Here is a 14,481-nt window from a genome sequence, read left to right as displayed (position 1 = left end):
GTCTCTCACCACGATGGTCCCCTCTCTGCCGTGGCTCTGGTGGAACTGCAGCATGTGTGTGAAGGGGAAGTCACAGATGACGTCAGAGTTCAGGACGAAGAACGGCTCGTTGTCCACGGTCAGCAGCTCTCTGGCCAGCGCCAGGGGACCGGCTATACACACACACACACACACACACACACACACACACACACACACACACACACACACACACACAAAATAACATACAGGTATATGCATGATTATATATAAACGTATAAACGATTGAATCTGCGTCCCACAGTTACAGATGCTAACGTACGTTGTACGTTCCAATCAGCCTTATTTTACTGCTTCTGCTTGTACTCACTAGTCTCTATTTGCTTACCTTTATGCAGTGTTTATAACTGGTTTGCTGGGGGAGGGGTGCTCCAAATATCCCCAAATGTTCTTGTCTCGACTTGTTTCAGTGAGAGAAAATCAAGCTAGCAAGCTAAACATGTTTAACTTCCTATACGTATTTCACAATAAAATTGTACCGTTTGTCAGTGGAAAACTTTTAATTTGAAGGAGCTATAAGGAGAAAATTGTGTTAAAAGTTCCTTGACACTGTCAAGCCGAGCCGGGATGCAGCCACCAAAAATCCATAGTGCAGGAACAGGCCTTCGGAGGGCGCTGTGGGAATGCCAGAGCCGCCATTCTCCCTATTAGAAGTCACTGTACCATCAAACTGATTTCCTCTCACACCTTCACAGCCAAAAAGAATCCATCCAGATGTTGTGTATAGATTGTGTTTGTGATGTTTGCGAATTGCGATGAGCTCACCGTGACCAGCGCCTCCACCTGGTGCAGCAGGATGGGCTTGTTGCAGAACTCCACCAGCGGTTTGGGCACGCTCAGTGTGAGGGGGCGGAGCCTCGTGCCATACCCGCCCACCAGGATCAGAGCCTTCATGCTGCTGCCGTTAGCGACCGGGGATGGGATGACCAACCGTTACTGGGATGATCAAACGCGGGTCATCAATACAGGAGCCCAACCTGGAGCTGACCAGGACAGAGGAGAGTCAGTGAGACACAGTCTGTCTGTCTGTCTGTAAGAATGTCATTATGTCTGTTTTTTAAAATAGCTTATCTACAAGATGCCTAGACTATCCTAAGAGCCTAAAAAGTGCTACTAATAAATTTACATGTATATGTATTTATATGTCGTATTTAGGAGAGGAGAAGCTTCCTAGTGCCGACAGGAACCTTGGGAGTTTGAGTATTTCATGACGTTTTGCTTCCCAGGTGCGCTGGATTTGATCACTGACTGAGCCGCCGTCTCCGTGTGACTGCATGTGTTTGCTCGCTGCGTGCAAGCGGCGCACCATGATAGTGAGATCAAACACACCCTGCTGTAAATTCAGCACAGGCTGTGGAAAGACTGCTTTTAAACGGTTGTTTCACACAGACAGCAGTATCATTTCAACCGCCCCGGCTAAATTACTGGCTTCCGTAGGAGGACTATCATATCTATGGATCTGCAATCGGACATCGGAGACGGGTGGGAGAGCGTTTTGAACAGCCGTTCCCCCCTATTGCCTTATGGAAGTCGGTGTGATGCTAGGACTGTACGAGTGTATATGGAGTACAGTAGTAGCGTCACTTATGGGGCTAGGGGGTGAGTACATAACGACTGCATTTTGATTTTTGGGTGAACTTATTCACAGCAGCAGTTGCTGCTAAAAGCTGGAGACTTCTGAAGTCTACTCTGAAATCTACTAGTTATTTCCACTTAACACATGTCTTTGTGTGTGTGTGTGTGTGTGTGTGTGTGTGTGTGTGTGTGTGTGTGTGTGTGTGTGTGTGTGTGTGTATCTAACCTATTTAATCAATGTTTACACTGATTAAATTAAACTACAATGACCCACATTACCGGAGTGCATTTCCTGATCACTCATATGTCAAGTAACATGTTTCTAGTAGCAAAACTGAGTTAATCAGCCTAAATTATTACTTTACCAACCTGTGAGCAGGATAAATGAACGTGAGACAGGACGACTTCACTGCTGGTTTCAAGCTTGCTCAACAGAAATACCGTAAAGCGCCGCTAACGTCGTGAAGACCGTTCTGCTCGCCGTAACGTGACGCCTGTCGTAAAAGCATCAAAGCGTGATGTAAAGCGTTGCACTGCCCCCATGTGGCTACAAGCTAAAATGTACCTGGCGTACTTAATGAAAATGTTGATTAACTGCCCAAGATATAAAGGCTAGGGACTGTACATAACGTACAAATTGTGTAATCAGGCTCATTAGGAAATAAAATAAATTTACATAAATGTGACCACACATTGGTGGGCGTCACATTTACACTGATGGAATAAATACTATTCTATATTGCACGTATTATTATTATATACATATCAATTTATTAGTGGTACTTTTTAGGGTCTTAGGATAGTATACTACAGTCTCGTAGGTTACTAACAGTATCTGCTTGGTGTCTGTGCCCCTATTCTCAAGCTTCAGATAGCTTACCGCTGTGTCTCCATTATGATTGTACTTGTGAATAAACTGAACTGTCTGACGGATGAATGGGAGCCGGTGTTTTTAGCATGCAGCTAGCCAGTGGTTTACTTGTCTCTCCCACAGACACACACACAACAGATTGATGGTAAGAGTAACGTGAAGTCTTTGAGCTCCGACCCAAATAAACATATTCCTAGCTAGGCTAGCTAAGCTAAGCTAAGGCTGACTTGCAGCAAAGTTCCCCACAGTGCTCTGGCTGACTGAGGAAGAAGAGGCGGAAACTCACAGACAGTTGACAGACAGACTCTCTGGCTGCACCTGGACGACGTGAAACTCTCATAAAGACAATAAATAGAACTCTGGAGCAGCTGAGTGATCATTCAGATCGGCAGCTTTACTTCACATGTCACAATCAATACATCCATGGTCACAATACACTCTGTCACTTCCGTGTTCCCACCAAAACATGTCTGCCCGGAACCAATCAAAATCAAGAACTTCACGTAAATGTGAGTTAACCACAAAGAGGTAGATTCAGCAGTGCAACATAAACATACATAGGTAAATATAACTAAACATAAAATATCCCTTTTACTAAGTGAACTCAAATATTGTAATTAGCTTATTGTCTTATTAATTAACGTATGATTTTTTATGTATGCATTAAATTATTTAGCTTATGAATCTTACAGTTTGTAAAAAAAAAAAAAAACTCTTTCAGGGTCTGTCCTCACTGAGGTCATGGGCGCAACATAATTATGGCTTTATGACATCACTGATGTCACATTGTGACGTAGAGAAAGAGTTATCACACCAGAGTTATAACATCACTGATGTCACTCATGTCTATTGATTTATGACATCACAGATGTCACAATTGATTTATGATATCACTGATGATGACACAATGAAGAATGATGTCACAATCGGAAACAGTTATGACATCACTGATGATGTCACTCATGTTTGATTTATGACATCAATGATGATGTCACAATGAAAACGTGACCAGAACCGCTGACAGCCAAACATGGGAAATACAGTTTTCAACATAAAAACAATAAAACATACTGTAACAGAGTTCAAAAACAGCAACCAACCACTATTGATAGGTCTAAAGTTAACTACATTATGGACAGGATGGAGTCTTCAAAGACCATCAGTTGCTCTCTCTCAGTGGTTTGGCTTTTGAAAACTAGTTAAAAAACCCAAGAGTACCTGCACCAAAACCACACAAAACCGCCCAAAAACAAATGCAGATATATGGGAACAAGTTGCCCTGTAAACCCGCCCAAGGCTTAGCCCATTTCCCCCATGCACAATGCACCCCAAACCAACCTAATTGGGCGGAAATCCCGCCAATCTGGCAACCCGTGATCTGGCAACCCGTGGGTAGGGGGATTTTCCCGGCATCATTTCGAATTTAACGGGTCGGTCTCTGATTGGCTCACAGCGTGAGTTAAGTTAACAGCTAGAGCCTTGAGCAGTCATTGACCACCAGGGAGTCGCAAAGAGCAGTCGCACAGAGCATCTCATCGCATCGTTAGAATATCATCACTGAGCAATGTCGGCCAACTTCAAACATCCACTGTGGAGACGACGACCAGTCAAGCAGTACCCCGAGGTGAGTTTGATTACACACAACAGCCATCTTTGCTCGTACTGTAGCAGTCAGTCGTTGCCGTTATGGAGCGGAAGCTCAACTCGTTTGAAACTAGCTTGTTGTGTTGAACTCACTTAGCTAGCTAAGCTTGCTAAACTGAATGTACCCAAGAATATCGATAGTTGTTGACGTTATTTTGCACAACAAGTCCGTATTTTTCGCACGTTTAAAAAATAACAGACAGAGAAGCAGCCTCCGCGCTGTGCTCTCCCTCCCTGTCCCCGGCAACCACGGCCGGCCGAGTTTTGCACCCCCGCCCAAATGCATCCCCACTTCACGGGAGCGATATTGTAATGATTTATACGGAAACTTAAACTGTTAAATGATATAATTGTCTGAGTAGACGTGATCTCCAGGCCAGTGGGTGTGTCCTGGCTCATGGGGACCGATTTTGATGCATCAAATCCACATCGAGGTGACGTCCATGCTTGGGGCTCTCCTCTGGCTCATGTACGCCGATTTTGGTGCTTAAAATCCGGCTACAGGTGACCCCGAGGCCTGGGGTCTCTCTCTCTCTCATAGCTTTATGGAGGGTGAGGCAAGTCTCGGCGGTTTTTACCTGCCGTCGTGTATTGCTATCTAGAGAAGTGGGGGAACGCACCTACAGTATATGGGGAACACCTGCACAGGTCAGTTATCAACACAAACAGCTAAATAATCTCTCAACCAGCGATCACACAAGTTGCACAAGGCGATCATCATTTGACACGGCGGCCGGCATTTTTAGAATTTTGTGCCGAATTCTGGTGATGCAAATTGCAATGGGGTGATTAACGCTAACTTTTGATTCAACCGTGTTGAAAAGAAACATGCTTTTAACATTGTTTCTTCATGCTTGTGTAAGGGCTCAGAGATGCGCGGCTTCACTCCCACTCGGGCTATCGGGCTGGCCCTTTAGCTCGAGTGGTTAAGTGTTGCACAGTGTATGGGGTCTGAGCCAGAGATCCCAGGTTCGTATCCGCTCGGACGTTACACTTGTAAACTTACCTTTTTAGCAGCTGGTCCGAAAAATGAAAGGATGTTTGGCTGTCTTTTTCATCTTTACTTGTTAAAGTGAGGTACTGGGGGAAAAAAATATATGTTGATGCTGAAAAAGCTGTAGCTAGTTAAGGTGGAATGTTTCCTTTTCCTTCAAGCCGTGAGTTGATGCTGTGTGAATCATTCAGCCCACCTTAAATATAGTTAAGGTGGAATGTTTCCTTCTTTCTTCAAGCCGTGAGTTGATGCTGTGTGAATCATTCAGCCCACCTTAAAGGAACACTCTGCCCATTTTCAACCAGCTTTGTATCATTAGAACATCAGTAGTATATCAGAAAACTGTAAACTGTTTTGAAGTCTGTCATTTAATTTGACAGTTATTGAGTGTTAAAGTGTGGACCAGTGACATCACTGGTCCACACTAACTCAAATTAATAACTCATTAACTCAAATCAACTCTCAATAACTGTCAAACTAGATGAATGATGAATAGTTTGACAGTTATTGAGAGTTGATTTGAATTAATTAGTTATTAATTTGAGTTAGTGTGGACCAGTGATGTCACTGGTCCACACTTTAACACTCAATAACTGTCAAATTAAATGACAGACTTCAAAACCGTTTACAGTTTTCTGATATACTACTGATGTTCTAATGATACAAAGCTGGTTGAAAATGGGCGGAGTGTTCCTTTAAATCTAGTTAAGGTGGAATGTTTCCTTCTATGTCTTCCTGTCAGTTTGAGTGCGGATCTCTACTGGGAACTCAAAGGTGTGAGAACAGACTGCTGGAGAGGCTGCTGCTGCCATTTTGCTACAAATTGTAACAGTTTTGGAAAATGTTAGGAGTCTGCTGGAGTTGCTGCTGCAGCTGACCTGCTACAGCTGCAACAATCTTTTTTGAAAAGTGCAGCAGTCAGCAGGTTGTTTGTTGCAGCTGACCAATCAGAGCAGCAGAGGGACTGTTCAAATGTCGTGCTGGTGGTTAGGATTATTTAGCCAGATAGCAGACTGGCTAGAAGTATATTACACCCTGTTTACAAAGTATTGTTCAACTTCCACACCAGTCCACTCTTCTTTGCTTGCTTAGCGTACCTCTGTGTGAGAAAGGATGTTTCTGCTCCCTTTTATTCTCTTTTATGTTGTCCCTGTTGTCTTGGTGGATGTTGCTCTGTTGTCCTCCTGTGTTTTCCTTGTAGTTTCCAGTAGTTTCCACTTCAGTCTGTCTTTCCTCTTGTCTGTCCCTGTTCCCCTTCCTCTCCTGTAAGCCACGAGTTGATGCTGTGAGAGAGGAAGGTTGTCATGATAAGGAGAGCAGACAGAGAGGAAGGAAGAGAGTGAATATGGCTGATATAAGGTTGCCAAGTTTCACTCGTTTTATTGGCTCGACATGCACACACACACTGACACACACAAAACACCCCTTGGATAAGTATGGGAACGCCGTTCCCCCGCGTTCTACGGGCACTACACCCCTGTAAGTTAAAACAGCCCCAAAATGTGGTGGGGATGTGTAAGTTGAGCACGGAGGCCGATTACCGCATCATCAGCTAATGAAAGGCATGTTTGATGAACAGACTGAGTCATATATGAATGACTATTAATTAAGTAGGCTATGCCTATGTCATTGTAACCCGTGCGTTACGACTGCGTTGTGTTACTTCTGGTGTGTGTGTGTGTGTGTGTGTGTGTGTGTGTGTGTGTGTGTGTGTGTGTGTGTGTGTGTGTGTGTGTGTGTGTGTGTGTGTGTGGTGACACTCAGGAGGCAAGAGGCACAAGATTTTTTTCCCATGATGGCGAAGGCTAGGCGAAGGCATGACCCGCCCCTCTCTGCCTCTGATTGACTGACTGCACTCGGCTGCTCTCGCCTGCTTCCCAGGCGAGCCAGAAGTCATCTCAAACGAGCCTAATATAGCCTATACTTTCATTCAATGTCACAATGCTGCCGGGGGGGGAAGTAGGCTACTTACAAGCATTATTACTATAACTAGATAGGCGATTAGTGGAGTGTTTGCTGGACAGCTAACTAACATTCATACTTTATTAAAATGACTCTGCAGTCAGTTAGTTTCTGCTGAGGATATAAGGGTCATCTAAGCATTAATTTGTTCATAACGTGAGCAGCAGGTGCAAAACAAAATCATTCAATCAACAAGCATGAGATGGCAGATGGCAGCATATAGAATCAAAAGGTTATGTGTGAGATCTTACTTCATTATATTAAACGTTACAATTGCAAACCGTATAACAGTTATTTAGGCCTACTTAGCCTATTGCACAGGCATATGAACGTGTATTTTTTCTTGTCATTCTAAATTTCATCACCTTGTTTCCTCTGACTAATATTTAAATTACAATAATACATAAAATACATGTCATTCTTGTGTTACTTAGGGAGTTTAAGTTTTGGTATTTTTGATGGATCAAAATCAGGAGGATAGTATTTATTCAATACTTTTCTTTCAGACATGGCTGATTTTGTAGAACTTTCCCTCCTGAACTAGTGACTGAGAACAGGTCTGAGAGCAGGTCACGTGGGGGATGGGTTTACCCAGGCTAGGGAAACCCCCCGTATATCTCAATGGGCTGACTGACCAAAGGACGGTGCTGTGGCTCTACACTACAGGATTGGGCATTCAAGAGCAGGCACACAGATGTCTGTTCAGATGTGCGTTTACTGCAGTGGTTGAATCCCCGATCCTGTCTGCCTGGGCTGGGCTAGCAGCAGCTAAATGCTAACTATGCTGGCTGGGAAGAACAGGTAGTATAGGACCTGGCCCGGTCAGATATGCGCTTCATTTAGGAGAGAATATCATTCCGTGCAATTTGGCATAGCGCCACCTACTGGCAACACAAAAAACGCTTTGATGAAGACGCATATGGCGTCGAAACGTATGTCCTCTTACTTTGCACCTTAATAAAAGGCATTGAACCGTCCGAGCTGCTCCAGTTCCCTTCCTTTTATTGCATGCTGCATCCCTCCTCTGTGAGGCACCGGACCTGCCTGCCTGCAATAGCTGAAGCGCGTTGGGATTCCCTCTACTACAAAAAACGCTTTATCTCCATAGCCATTCATCTGATCGACTTCAAACTTGGAGTGTGCTGCTGGGAACCTGACATAGAACAGTGCCAAATTTTGTGCAATTCGGCATAGCGCCACCTACTGGCAACACAAAAAGTGCTTTATCTTGAGAAGCGTTCGTCCGATTGACTTCAACTTTGGGGAGTGCGCTGATGGGAACTCGACACAGTGCAGTGCCGGATTTTGTGCAATTCGGCACAGCGCCACCTACTGGCCACACAAAAAGTGGTTTATCTCCCTAGACATTCATCTGATCGACTTCAAACTCTGGAAGTGCACTTAGGGGGACTCAACGGAGTGCAGGGAGCTGAATTCCATGCAATTTGGCATAGCGCCACCTACTGGCAACAGAAAAGCGGTTTATCTCGATAGCCATTCATCTGATCGACTTCAAACTTGGGGAGTGTGCTGCTGGGAACCTGACATAGAGCAGTGCCGAGTTCTGTGCAATTCGGCACAGCGCCACCTACTGGCAACACAAAAAGTGGTTTATCTTGAGAACCGTTCATCCGATTGACTTCAAGCTTGGGGAGTGTGCTCCTGGGAACTCGAAGTAGTGCGCCGCTGAATTTCTTGCAAATCTTGCAATTTCCCCCGCCACCTACTGGCAACACAAAAAGCAGTTTCTCTCGAGAAACATTTGTTCGATTGACTTCAAATTTGGGGAGTGCGCTGCTCGGACCCCGATGGAGTGCGGTGCCGCATTTCATGCAATTTGGACTTATTCCAGGACTGTCTGTATGTCTGCCCTTCGCGTATCTTGAGAACCGTTTGTCGGATCGACTTCAAACTTGCGCTTAGGGGGACCTGACAGAGTGCAGTGTGTGTGCCGGGGGGAAGCGCCCACGGGGTGGTGCATGGGGGAACGGGCACTGCACTAGTTTGATGAATTGCACAAAGTTTTACCACTGCAATTTCTCAGGTTCCCAGCAACGCACCCGCCAAGTTTAAAGTCGATTGGACGAATGGTTCTCGAGAGAGATAAACCGCTTTTTGTGCTGCCAGTAGGCAGGGCCGTAGCCAGTAGGATTTCGGGCCCCATGAAAGGATATCACACCGGGCCCACAGATGCCGCCGTCCGAAGGGTGGCGGCGGAAATTTTTGGTAATTTGGGGCCCCTGTCAGTCAAGGGCCCTTGGAATCGTCCACACTCCAAACACGGTTTTAAAAATAAACCACTTTTTGTGTTGCCAGTAGGTGGAGCTGTGCACTGCACTCCATCAGGCCCCCCTATAGCACGCCCCAAGTTTGAAGTCGATCTGACCAACGGTTCTCGAGAGAGAGGGTGAGAGAGAATCCCATTCACAAAAAAAAATAGGCCATTTTGGCCATTCTTGGGTTTTTCGTCCCGGATAGAGATTTTGGCACACATCACAAGTTGTTTGCAGGGGTCATATGTCTTTCTCTCCCAAATTAAGTGCATAGGAGCCATAGACTACTAGAGAGGATTTCCATCCTGACCCATTGACCACGCGTCACACCGCCTGAATGTATGATAAAATAATAATAATAATAATAATAATTTAACTGAAGAGCTAAGCAATAACAATAATAATGACTGTATAAAAAAAATGCCGTGTTGAAATGAAGCGGTCAGTTGAACGGTTGAACAACAAACTGACGTCATCAGGAGGCGACGCTCGCACCCGAAGAGCCACAACATCTCGAGCACATCAAGAAAAGGTTGACAGCAGGCCGACACGGTGCTGCCAAATCAAACCCGGTGCCGCTCTGCATGTAGCCCGGGACTGCAAATCTGTCTGCCGACCACCATCTCCACTGCGCGGCGTGCATCTGGTCCTCGACGATCTCCCTGCTGTCTGTGTGCAGCAGAAATGGCGACGATGGCGGACTGTGTTGGCTTCCAGGCGCAGATCGCGTCCATCATAGAGATGCTGGCCAACTCGGCGGTAGTGGAGATCTGCAAGCTGGTGGACGAGGGCTACGCCGCGCTGCGCGCACAGATGGAGCAGGAGCGGCAGCGCGGCGCCGAGGAGAACGACGCGCTGCGGCAGAGGCTGCGCGACATGGACGGCAAGATGCGCAGCCTGGAGAGACAGAGGCTGAGACAGAGACAGAGGAGCCAACACAGCCACAGGACAGGGCACATGATGCACTCCGTGCTGCTCAGGCCACCCGCAGGTAAGGGGGGAATACACGGGAGGGAAGCTGCTCTGGTTCGGCCCTGTTGCGTTGCACAACCCCTCCCCTGCCTACTGTCTGGGGAAATCTGAAGAGAAATAACCCCCCCCTCAAAATCCCATTGGGATCATTGATGCGTTGGTGCATTTAAGCCTTTTACACCAGATCAATACGAGTCCATAATAGCCCAGCAGCATAGAGTGAGGATGAGCGTGTTTGCGCCAACAGTAACAAACAGGTGTAACAACGAAATCTGTGACCATTTTCTATGACAGGCAGCAGCCGTTAAATTGTGTGACCACATAAACGTTACTGTCGCCAGCAACAAGTACCCGATCTGCTCTAACCGTCCTCAGGCTCTTTTGTCAACACTACACTAATGCAGAACCCTCCATTCACCTCGCCAACATCCTTTAGGGAATCTGTGTCGGGCATTAAACTCACCTTATTTCTGCACTTTTAAGTCACAGGTAGGGTCGCATGGGGTAACTAGAGATGGAACGATGTGAAAATTTCAGAACACGATTATAGTGACCAAAATTATCACGGTTATCAGTATTATCACGGTTTGTTAAAATGTGCTGAAAATGTTCAAAAAGTACTAATACACTATACACAAATCATTTCATCAAGTTTTATATTGAAAACTCAGACCCAAAAAGGATTGATACACTCACTGAAATCATTTCTCCAAGGCTGCACGTTTGCATCTGGGAGACTGTTGCCAACTTTGGTTGATGATGGACAGTATTTACCATGTTTTTCAAAGCACTGTCATCACGGTACCATGGTTTTAATGATAATGAAAATTTGAAACGGTACGGTTATCGTAAGGAATTTTAACACTTATCATTTAAACCGGTTATCGTTACATAGGGGCAACCTTATTATATCGGAAGCCTAGTTGCTCCAAAAAGCGGTTATTCTTTTAAAAGACAAAGTTTGATGAGAATCGTCCAGTTGTCTGGAAAGAGAGTCCAGGCGCATGCGCATTGGCATTTATTTATTTATTCTACAGACATTTTGCATTTTAGACACAGCCCCCGAATGCATTTTAGACACAGCCCCCGAATGCATTTTAGACACAGCCCCTGAATGCGTGACAGCAAAGATGATCAGAAAGATGGCAGATGTGACACATTGCTCAAATTGCCAACAACCTTAAAAAAAAAAGGCCCAAAAGGGTTCAATTGGTGGAAACTTTTAACATACCTCAATTTATTTTTCCCAGCAGAATCACCAAATGATGCCAGTACGCATGCTTCTGAACTCTGTTTCCAGGCAACTGGCCGATTCTCGTCAAACTGTCATTCAAAAGAATAACTGCTCACCTTTTGGCGCAACTAGGCTTCCTATATAATAAGGTAATAATAATATAATGCGACCCTACCTGTGACTTCAAAGTCCAGAAATAAGGGGAGTGAAAGCCCCATGTTAAATCCCATAGACCTTTCCACTGAAGAACCCGGAAGTCTACTTCCAGACTCATTCCTGCGGCTCTATGAGCTGCAGACAACTGTTCAAATATGATTTTATGGTTAAATGCTGTCAGATGAAAACTATATATATATTATATATATACCTCATCATCTTAGGGAATCTGTGTCAGGCATTAAATGCATAAAATAAGGTATGTGGTTAACAAAAGTTTCTGGGAACACAAATCTGGGTTCTGCATGATAATCTTCACAAACGTGAATCATTTTGATGACTTTTGGAACGTAAATGCGTCAAACAAAAACACACGATTTTCATAAAACGCTTCAAAGGGCATAAAAGTGATTCACGTTTGTGAAGAGTATCTAGTATGAAATAGATGATATATTGCAAAGTACCTTGAAGTAGACAACTCTTTGTAACAGCAGGGTTCTGTCCTGTGCTACTTTAACCAGCGCCCGTCGAGCAGCAGCCCCACGTGCCCCAGCAGGTGCCTCCGGTGCCCCAGCCTCTCTCTGCTGCTTCTGAAGACGACGCCTGCCGTCACTCTCCAAAGGTAAAGATGAAGTACTACTTCCAAGCGGGATTCATTTGGCATATTATATTATTATATCATATTATCATATTATAACTACATAAAAAAAATGACTACTTGCCGTACTTGGGACGTCTGAGTAGTGTAGAGATAAAAGCACTCGCCTACCACCACGGAGTCCCGGGTTCAATTCCCGGCAGTGGCACCTCTGCCTTGGCCAGACATTCCCACAGGCACAATTGGCCGTGTGATGTCTGCAGGTGGGATTACAACGTAGTCAATTAACTCACTTATTTGCAGTATTATATTGAGCAGCTTTAGATTGAGGGAGTGTTGGGTCTGGCCTCCACTCTGTCAAAACGTCGCTCCTAAAACACTTCCTGAACAATCATCAAGACATCATAGATGATTCTAGATGACGTCCACCTGCTTTCATCTGCCATGAAGGAAGCTTGAGTGAAGTGAGGAACATGATGAGTACAGAGGGAGCAGAGAGCAGGTTGAGCAGAGAGCAGGTTGAGTGAAGTGAGGAACATGATGAGTACAGAGGGAGCAGAGAGCAGGTTGAGCAGAGAGCAGGTTGAGTGAAGTGAGGAACATGATGAGTACAGAGGGAGCAGGTTGAGCAGAGAGCAGGTTGAGTGAAGTGAGGAACATGATGAGTACGGAGGGAGCAGAGAGCAGGTTGAGCAGAGAGCAGGTTGAGCAGAGAGCAGGTTGAGCAGAGAGCAGGTTGAGCAGAGAGCAGGTTGAGCAGAGAGCAGGTTGAGCAGAGAGCAGGCTGAGCAGAGAGCAGGTTGAGCAGAGAGCAGGCTGAGCAGAGAGCAGGTTGAGCAGAGAGCAGGCTGAGCAGAGAGCAGGTTGAGCAGAGAGCAGGTTGAGCAGAGAGCAGGTTGAGCAGAGAGCAGGTTGAGCAGAGAGCAGGTTGAGCAGAGAGCAGGTTGAGCAGAGAGCAGGTTGAGCAGAGAGCAGGCTGAGCAGAGAGCAGGTTGAGCAGAGAGCAGGTTGAGCAGAGAGCAGGTTGAGCAGAGAGCAGGCTGAGCAGAGAGCAGGTTGAGCAGAGAGCAGGCTGAGCAGAGAGCAGGCTGAGCAGAGAGCAGGTTGAGTGAAGTGAGGAACATGAACGCCATTTTCAAGCTTGTTAACGTGATATGTCAGTAACGCCTTCACGGAATCTCTTCATATTTGGCTCAAACGTCAAAGTCTGGACAGACACGGATGTCGACTGCTCACTTGTTGGCGGAGACATATTTCCAGTTCTAGTTCATGTTGGCAGTGTTTACATGTGTTTTTCAGTATGTACAGTTTGATTATCATAGAAACGTGTTTTAATACAGATCATGTCAACATCAGTAAATATCGGTTAGCGGCCATAACAGCAGTGTTAATAATCGGTTATCGTATACATCGGCCAAAATTTTCATATCGGTGCATCCCTAGTGGAAAAGGATTGGATGGAGATGGATATTACAGTGTTCCATTGCTTTTGTCTGGCAGCAACAGGAGGACACCAGCAGGCGGCAGCAGCCACTGGTCAAGCAGGAGAGAGGAGAGCGAGCCGACTGCAACCTGGACCTCAAGGTGGAAGTGAACATCCAGGCAGAGTGCAGCCTGTCTACTGGTGAGTTCGGTCTGTCTACTGGTGAGTTCGGTCTGTCTACTGGTGAGTGTGGTCTGTCTACTGGTGAGTGCAGCCTGTCTACTGGTGAGTGTGGTCTGTCTACTGGTGAGTGTGGTCTGTCTACTGGTGAGTGTGGTCTGTCTACTGGTGAGTGCGGCCTGTCTACTGGTGAGTGTGGTCTGTCTACTGGTGAGTGCAGCCTGTCTACTGGTGAGTGTGGTCTGTCTACTGGTGAGTGTGGTCTGTCTACTGGTGAGTGCGGCCTGTCTACTGGTGAGTGCAGTCTGTCTACTGGTGAGTGCGGTCTGTCTACTGGTGAGTGTGGTCTATCTACTGGTGAGTGCAGTCTGTCTACTGGTGAGTGCGGTCTGTCTACTGGTGAGTGTGGTCTATCTACTGGTGAGTGTGGTCTGTCTACTGGTGAGTGTGCTCTATCTACTGGTGAGTGTGGTCTGTCTACTGGTGAGTGTGGTCTATCTACTGGTGAGTGTGGTCTGTCTACTGGTGAGTGCAGCCTGTCTACTGGTGAGTGCAGTCTG

Source organism: Poromitra crassiceps (assembly GCF_964638095.1).
Source record: "Poromitra crassiceps genome assembly, chromosome: 19".
NCBI classification, from domain to species: Eukaryota; Metazoa; Chordata; class Actinopteri; order Beryciformes; family Melamphaidae; genus Poromitra; species Poromitra crassiceps.
Note: the sequence above shows the minus strand (reverse complement) of the source record.